At 28.4% G+C, this 9570-nt stretch overlaps 1 long non-coding RNA gene across 1 annotated transcript in view; it reads left to right on the top strand.

Annotated features, from left to right (window-relative positions):
- Window positions 1-8342, top strand: part of LOC124420447 — a 65779-nt gene extending 57437 nt beyond the window's left edge. Inside the window, exon 3 of the long non-coding RNA XR_006941213.1 lies at window positions 8153-8342. This is a non-coding gene — a long non-coding RNA (uncharacterized LOC124420447). The remainder of the gene's footprint in view (window positions 1-8152) is intronic.
- Window positions 8343-9570: the final 1228 nt, after the last annotated feature.

Here is a 9570-nt window from a genome sequence, read left to right as displayed (position 1 = left end):
CTATAGACTAGACTATAGACTAGACTATAGACTAGACTATAGACTAGACTATAGACTACACTATAGACTAGACTATAGACTAGACTATAGACTAGACTATAGGGTAGATTATATACTAAGCTTTAGACTATAGACTAGACTATCTGAGAATGCTGATGTTCAAGAAGGATTTTTCTTAAAAACACTTTTTATAATATTAAACATTCATGTATGTGTGTGTGTAGGCGTTTATTATATTAATAAAATTTTTCATTGAAAACCAAAGAAAAAAACTTTGGCAACAGTTGGTTACGTTTGAAAAATTTTTATGATGCACGCGCACGCATGAAAACCTTTTAGAATGTACGACTGACTCAATGACTGAATAATTTACAATCAAATCGTATCGTATAAGTAGGAGACAATTTCAAGGACAAACTTTAATAAAGATTTGCAGGAATGCAAGTGGGTGAAAAGGTTTTCAATTACGACTGTTTGAATTTTGAATAAAATGTCAGTTTTTGCCACCATTTCCCAACGGGATTTACAAAACAAAATTTTCCCATGAATTTATTAAAATATTTAAGTTTACTTTGTTGTTAATAAATTTCATTTTCATCATCACTCCGGCATTAAGAGTGTCATTTACAAAAACGAGAGAAAAAAAGAATTTTTTACAGACGATTTTAAGCAGAAATTGGTATCATCAGCATCTTATTTATTTTTTTTTAGCTGTTTTCCCTGCTTCCTTGGCCGCAATTAAAAGATATAACAAAATGTAAATTAAGATTCGTTTTGTTTGTCTTGTCTACTCATTTGTTTAAAGACGACAAAAATAAACATAAAAAAATTATTTTCAAGATCTACTTACAGCCATAAAAAGAAACAACAAAATTCGTCATTTCAGCAACAATTTCGTATGAAGTGTTTTTTTCTGAAATTCTCATACTTCGTTATTGTTTTTTTTATTCTTTTACTGAAAAGGAGAATTAGCTTAAATTGGATTTTTCTTTTTGGCTGATTTCAGCAATTATTTTTCTACACGTGTAACGAAAATATATTCTGCTACTGCTGCTGCTACTTTTATTATGAGAAATTATCCCTCCAAAAAAACTCAAAAAAGCTGAGTACTATAACATAAGTATTAAAAAAATATAATAATCAACTTTAAACAGATTTTGTTTGAAAGAAAACAATTTGTAAAGCCTTAAGATTGTTAATTAAAAATAGACGAAGGGGAGCAGAGTGTTTTAAAAGGAGTCTTAATACCGTGATTATATATTCCAATTTACACAAAAATTACAAAAAAGTTTAAAAAGACATTTTTATGTGGACTAGTATATATACAACACCTTAGTCTATGGACTAGCATAGTCTAGACTATTGTCTGGTCTATAGTCTGGTCTATAGTCTAGTCTATTGCCTAGTGCACTGTGACTAGTCCATTGTATAGTCTATAGTCTAGTTTATAGTGTAGTCTATAGCCTAATCTACAGCCTAGCCTATAGTCTAGTCTATAGACTAGTCCATAATCTAGTTTATAGTCTAGTCCATAATCTAGTTTATAGTCTAGTCTATTGTCTAGTCTATAGTCTAGTCTATAGTCTAGTCTATAGTCTAGTCTATAGTCTAGTCTATAGTCTAGTCTATAGTCTAGTCTATAGTCTAGTCTATAGTCTAGTCTATAGTCTAGTCTATAGTCTAGTCTATAGTCTAGTCTATAGTCTAGTCTATAGTCTAGTCTATAGTCTAGTCTATAGTCTAGTCTATAGTCTAATCTATAGTCTACTCTATAGTCTAATCTATTGTCTAGTCTATAGTCTACTCTAAAGTCTAGTCTATAGTCTAATCTATAGTCTACTCTATAGTCTAATCTATAGTCTAGTCTATAGTCTACTCTAAAGTCTAGTCTATAGTCTAGTCTATAGTCTAGTCAATAGTCTAGTCTATAGTCTAGTCTATAGTCTAGCCTATAGTCTAGTCTATAGTCTAGTCTATGGTCTAGTCTATAGTCTATTCTATAGTCCAGTCTATAGTCTAGTCTATGGTGTATTATAAAGTCTAGTCTATTATAAATTCTAGTCTAAATAGCCTGGACTTAAGTCTAGTCTATTGTCCAATCTTTTCTTAGTCTGCACTGCAGCCTCCTAAACACCCTTGTATTGCTATTCTTTTCACCAATTATGCTGAAACCTAAAAATCAAATTCAACAAATTTGTTTTACCATTTACAACAACATTTCATTTGTAAACAGAAGTAGGCAAGCATATGCATGCAGGCGCTGGAACTGGTAGGCAACCACCAGTAACACAATTAGTCCATTTGTTGTATATGACACGTGGATATAAGCAATCAGCCATGTTTTTGCTGATCATTTGCCATTCATACATGTTCACACAACTCAAACAACAACGACAGTTTTGTAATAATACCAACAAACAACAGCCGACTGAGCTGTCTCCAGTTAACTAAAGTTAGAGTCCTGGTGGGAGACAAATTTTTGCAAAAGTTTCCATTGCTGGTTACTGGCAAAGAAAAAGTGGGTTCACAGGCAGCAGACAAACTCGCAGGCAGTTAAAGTATTTGAGGGTGTTTTGTTTCATTTCGTTTCATTTTTATTTTATTATAGATTTGCCTGTTGGCCATATTGCACAATCTAACAAACAAGTATTTTAACTGTCAAGGACGCTTTTGCAATTATTATTCTTTTCATTTTTTATTTTTACTCCAAAGATTTACAAACACACACACACACAACAAGTTTTCAACATTTGTGGGTGTTTATTTGTCTGTGTGTAAAATATTTTCTTTGTAGGCTGTATAAGTTGTTTTTATAGATGAATGAGTAGATGTCTTTGTTAACCTTGACGAAGGAGACTGTAACGTTTTTACTCTTATGTTTTCTATATAATAAAAATCTTTGCTTTGGCCTCTGCCCCTACCCTTAGTGGGTGTTAAACTTAGGCTTTTAGGTTCTTGAATGAAAGGTGTTGTGGTGAAGCAGTTTTCTTTGGCTGCTGTTGTTCTAAGTTGTTTGTTTTTTCTATTTTTCCAAGTAAATATTTTTTTAATTTACTTGTAAATTACATGAGGTGTAATAACGTTATTTTTTACATATTTAATGTATAAAACAAAAGTAAACGAAAAAATATTTACTCTTTTCTTACCAACTTTTGATGTAAATTGTGAAAAAATTGTTTATTTAAAATTTATATAAGTAAAAGTATTATGTGCCTCTAAAGATCAATTCAAAACAAAGCGTTTAATTTTTCCAATTTGAGAAATCCGCTTTGCTCTATATTCGCTACGACTGATAAGGATTGATGATTGATTGATCTTGAAAAGAACTAGAACTGAACCAGAACTGAACTAGAACTGAACTAGAACTGAACTAGAACTGAACTAGAACTGAACTAGAACTGAACTAGAACTGAACTAGAACTGAACTAGAACTGAACTAGAACTAAACTAGAACTGAACTAGAACTGAACTAGAACTGAACTAGAACTGAAGTAGAACTGAGCTAGAACAAAACAAGAACTGAAATAGATCTGATCTAGAACTAAAGTAGAACTAATAAACTAGAATTATAATTTCGGGGTTTGCCTTTTATTCATAAAACGTAATACCAAATTTTCTACATTTTATTCGTAAGAGGCTTATTTCCATAAATACGTTCATTTTTTGTAACCAACCCTCTGTTTACGTTATGTCATTCTAAGTAAATATTATTTTCTAATACATAAATGTTTAAAAGACCCACTCTTTCAAACATCGTCCACATCTTGAGCAGCAAAAATCCAAATAAGTGGGTTAAAATATAGTCGGAGTGAAGGTCTGTTTTATGCCTGAATTATTATTCATGTTTCTTCAGTAAATAACGGTAATATATTTTACGTTTATTTTTGTTTTCTCTTTAGGCTCTTATACTCTCTCTCTCCCTCTTTTATATCCACTGGCTTCTACTTTACTGAGGGATATTTGGTCATAAAAATATATACAAGTTTTTAGAAAATTGACATTTAAGTTAAATGTTTTGTTTACTTTTCTGTTTAAGAAACAGATTTAGATACAGTGAAAGAAATGTTTGTTTATAAGAAAAAAGAAAAGAATAAAACAGTTTAAAACAGGCATCGTCAGCCAGTAAAACAACAGCTCGAAAGGTCAAAGAAAAGAGCTCTCGGGATCTCATTGATTATAATTTCTAATTTTTCTCAGTGTATCCCCCTATTCTTGTAACTCCAAATGACACGTAGAAATATTTTCGCGCGTGTTGGCAATCATAACAAATTTACAAATTATTTATAATAAAATTCAAACGTTTATTTTTTTTTTCATTCAACAAAAGTATAAAGTAAATATTGCCAAACAAACACTACATTATGGTGTGACATATGAAATAGGATGAACATTTAAGAGACAAGGACATTCTATTTATTTTCACTTCTTCTCTGCTTTATAAATTGATTTAATTTTTATGTTGTTTTATTTATGAACCGTTTGTACCTTTTTATATTTTCAAATAAATCAAAATTTTTTTTGAGGTTTGTAGTGAATAAACGGCTAAAAATGTTTGTACAACTTTTTATTTTATTCCTTTTTTAATTTCCCAAGAAATTACATTTTCAATTTAGATTTCATTTATTATTAAATAAGACCTCGTTTAGACTCAAACCCCAAATTTCTTTAAAAACACTTATCAAAGTGACCTTGACTGTGGCGAAATTGGAAAACTTATTACTAAGGAAGTTTAGGGCTTAGATTCCAATGAGTTTATTTTATAGAAAAGCTTTGTTAAACTAAAAATGTGATTAAGCTAGAACTAAACTAGAATTGAACTAGAGCTGAACTAGAACTGGACTAGAACTGAACTTGAACTGAACTAGAACTGAACTAGAACTGAACTAGAACTGAACTAGAACTGAACTAGAACTGAACTAGAACTGAACTAGAACTGAACTAGAACTGAACTAGAACTGAACTAGAACTGAACTAGAACTGAACTAGAACTGAACCAGAACTGAAATAGAACTGAACTAGAACTGAACTAGAACTGAACTAGAACTGAACTAGAACTGAACTAGAACTGAACTAGAACTGAACTAGAACTGAACTGGAACTGAACTAGAACTGAACTAGAACTGAACTAGAACTGAACTAGAACTGAACTAGAACTGAACTAGAACTGAACTAGAACTGAACTAGAACTGAACTAGAATAAACATGAACTGTACCAGAACTAAACTAGAACTGAACAGAAATTGACATAGAACTAGGTTTTTTATAAGTAATTAAAAATTTATTTCAAAATCTTAATTTAAAATTGAGCGTAAAATTTGAACAAAAATTTTAAATTTTTCTTTAGAACCAAAGACTCTAACATGCGTATACTTCATACAAATACAAGCAACAACAACAAATACGATAGCAATCTTAACAAGACTAACAAAAAACTTAATTTGAATCCCAAGTACAACAAATTAAGACCAAAATCATCAAACAAACGAACAACTGGCGGTAGGCAAAAACAAAAAGCATTGGAAAAAAATTCAAGGTCAACTGATTAGACAAAAAAAAAAAAAAAAAAACTGAAGAAAAACAAAAACAACAAATTAGCAAACATAAACACACATACGTACGTACGTGTGTACTCACGCACTTTTAGAAAACGAAAAGGGGAGTTCAAATGGGAAATAACAACTTTTTGCACACATGCTTAACAAGAAACGCAAGGGGGGCAAAACACACGCCAACAAATTTATACTTCAACAACAAATAGAAAAAGAAAGAGAAAATAAAAGAAAGCTTTACGAGTATTAGAAAGGAATGTTGAAACAAATATTGAAACAATGATACAATTAATAGAAAAAAACAACAACAAATATGCGTAAATGTTAGTAAAACTAATAATATATTTACTCAGTAACAACAATAACACATTATTACTAACATACATACCTACTCCACCCATAATCTATACAAAATTCTTTTAAATATTCTCTCTCTTATCCAACGTTTTCACACTCACACACTATACAATAATACACATTAATAACTGGTCATTAACCCTAATAAAACTACTACATCTACTAAGTGCGTAATGCGAAGTGAGAGTACTTATCAAGTACACGATCCAGCTTGCTCTCTTTCCCCTTACTTCATACATATTTAGTTGTTGTTATTCATAACACTCATACGCACTAGTACACTCCTTTTTGAAACCCCCCACACGAAAAAAAATAGAAGAGAAAACACATGCTTAAGTTCTTAGTAAAAATTTTTGTTAAAAACAACAATAACTAATACAGTTTTTGTTCTAGACATTAATGTTTGCGATTTTCTTCTTCTTCTATCGTTTACTTTTTGTATTTTTTGCGTATATAAAAAAAACAAATTTATGATTTAAATGTCCTTGAAATTTATTTTCAATGCTGACTGCGTAGGTTCGTTTAATATTTTATGCCTAAAAAAAAATTCTTTTAAATCTTTTTTGATATTTTTTGTTGTCACTACGCAGAATTTTGTTTTTTTGGAAATTTGTTGTTAATTGCCTTTAATGGGATATTTTTCTTAGAAAAGAAAAAATATTAAAAATTTGTTTTGTTCTTGTCTTTTGGTCGGTTTGGGAAATGGTTTTTGCTGTTCAAAGTTTACGATTGAATATGAAAATGAAGCAAATTGTTATAATTATGTTTTTTATTAATAAGTAATAATTTAGATTTTATTACATATAAATAATTTAAAGATAATGTCTAGCTTATAACTTGAAAATTATTTTTACATTAAGGCAAAGTAATTGGAAAAGGACTTTAGCATACTAAAGTAAAAAAGGACGACATATACATATTTAATCTAGAACTGAACTATAACTGTAATAGAACTTAACTAGAACTCAACTAGAACTGAACTTGAACTGAAATAGAACTGAACTAGAACTGAACTAGAACTGAACTAGAACTGAACTAGAACTGAACTAGAACTGAACTAGAACTGAACTAGAACTGAACTAGAACTGAACTAGAACTGAACTAGAACTGAACTAGAACTGAACTAGAACTGAACTAGAACTGAACTAGAACTGAACTAGAACTAGAACTGAACTAGAACTGAACTAGAACTGAACTAGAACTAAACTAGAACTGAACAACTAAACTTATTCTTGACTTAAATACTTTAAGTACTAAAATTTTAAAATTGAGAAAATATTGAACAATAATTCTAAATTAATTTTCAGGTTTTGTTCTTCAATAAAAAATGTCATATACTCTCTGGCTCAAGATCAAGAAATTTAACACAACCTGGCAATAAAATAACTTTCAAAGAAAGTTAGAGTAGAGTTAACTCCATCAAAGTACTGAAGAAAACCTGCAGAAATGATGATTTTAACACAGGCTCATCGTTTCTAAATTCACTACTTCCGATGTCATTCTCAATATAAATTGTAGTATTATATAAAACATGTTAATTGCAACTTAAATAATGATAAAATAAATAAAGGAATTTTACAGAAAACCACAAAAAACCTCTTTTAATTTGAAATATGTCAGTAAAGAAATAAAGAAATAAGGCAAGAACCATAATCCTTTATTTCTTCTAGTGACATTTTTAAAAGTAAAAAATGAGTTTTTTTTTTGAGGTTTTATGTAAAATTCCTTTATTTATTTTAATATTATTTAGGTTACAAATTACATATTTTGTATTCTAAAAATATAGAACATGAAAATTACGTCTTGAGAAGGACTCGGAAGTAGTGAATTTGGAATCAGATAAAAAAGACCTCCTTTGATAAGCCTGTGTTGAAATCATCATTACTTTTGCAGATTTCATTCAGTATTACCATAAAGCAAATTCTTCTTCATTTTCTCTTCTTTGGAAGTTATTTTATTGCTAAGTTGTGTTAATATTTTCTGATGTTAAGGCCGGAAGTATCTGAAATTTTATTTTTAAGAAAAAAAAAAACCTGAAAATTAATTCAAAATTCAGATAGGTGCTATGTTTTATCTAAACTGCTGAAACTAATTTCAGAACAATGATATCTTTCTCAATCTTGTGTTTCTTGCCTAGTCTAGTAAGCAGTATTTGCCAGATTAACCTTTTTAAGGTTAAACTTTGCTTATATCTTTTAAAATTTTATTTTTTTTATTAATTTTTTAAATGTTTATTTTCGTTTCAGCTTTTTGTTTTCAGAACCTTTTGGGATGCTTTGAAGGATGGTCTCGAAAGTAATGTCTAAGAAACAGTTGGATATACTCTATATAGTAGTAGTATTTTTAGTACTTTTTTTTAAATAACTAAAATTAAAATGATTTTTATTAAAATAGTGTAAAAACTGTGTTAAAATTATGTAAAAATTCCCAAAAATTTGATTTAAAAAAAATAGTAGTAAATTTAGTACTTTTTTTGGAAAAGGCTAAAACTTGAAATTTTTCTTAAAATTTTGCAAAAACTTAAACGAAATGATTTAAAAACGACTTGAAAATGATTTTGGAAAAAAGTAGTAAATTTAGTACTTTTTTTAAAAAAAAGACTAAAACTGTTATTTTGATAAAAATTTCTTTAGCACTCAAATGTAATGATGGATTAGGCTTAAAAATTTGGTTTAAAAATAGTATTATTAATGGATTAAGCTTAAAAATTTGTGTTTAAAAATAGTAGTATTTTTAGTACTTTTTTTTGAAAAGAGACAAAAACTGTTATTTTCATGAAAATTTCTAAAACACTTAAGTTAAATGATGTTTTAAGATTAAAATTTGGTTTTGAAAAATAGTAGTATTTTTAGTACTTTTTTGGTAAATTTCATAAATATTGTATTTTTTTTTTTTTTTTGCTTGTTAACGTCAGTTTTAATAAGTGAATTGAAGAATTAAGCCTAAAAATTGCTTTTCAAAAATAGTAGTATTTTTAGTACTTTTTTTTAAAATTTGTTAAAAATTTTAATTTTTTTTTCTTGGTAAAGTCAGTTTTAAGCGGAAAATACAAGAATTACTTGAAAAAAGAGCAAAATTTTTGTTATTTTACTCTTTCACTGTGATCTGCATTCAGCGGGTTTAGTTTTGTGCGTAAAAGACTTAAAAAGGATCCTTTTAGCAGAACTTTCCTAGTTGTTTACTTACTTTTTAGGTTTTCCGCCATTTCGGTTTTCTCTTTAGAATAATAAAACTAATTGTTGTTTGTTTTTGGTTTTATATGTTTAAATACTTTGCCATTTTTTTATTATTATTTTTTCTGTTTTTTTTTCTTCTTGTTCTTGTTTCTTATTCACAATTTTTGTTGGTTTTAAATATCATTAAGTTTTTTTTTTTTGTTTTTTTGTTAAAACAAACAAAGAAAAAAAAATGTTTTAAACTTATTTAAATAATGTCTGTATAATCTTTTACATTTAATTTTTGTTGTTTGGTTGGTTTGTCTTTTTTAAACTCCTTTCTTTTTTTTACATTATAACACACACTCTCTTTTGTTAGGCCTTTTAGAGGTTTAAGATGTTGTTTTTCTTTTTTGTTTAAAAATTTGTGGTTGTCCTTTTTAAAGAAAAAAAATCTATATTTTTTTTTTAACTTTAACATTTTTTCTTTAGCACTCAAAACAATAATT

Source organism: Lucilia cuprina, chromosome 5 (assembly GCF_022045245.1).
Source record: "Lucilia cuprina isolate Lc7/37 chromosome 5, ASM2204524v1, whole genome shotgun sequence".
NCBI lineage: Eukaryota > Metazoa > Arthropoda > Insecta > Diptera > Calliphoridae > Lucilia > Lucilia cuprina.
This window is presented reverse-complemented; position numbering and strand designations above follow the sequence as displayed.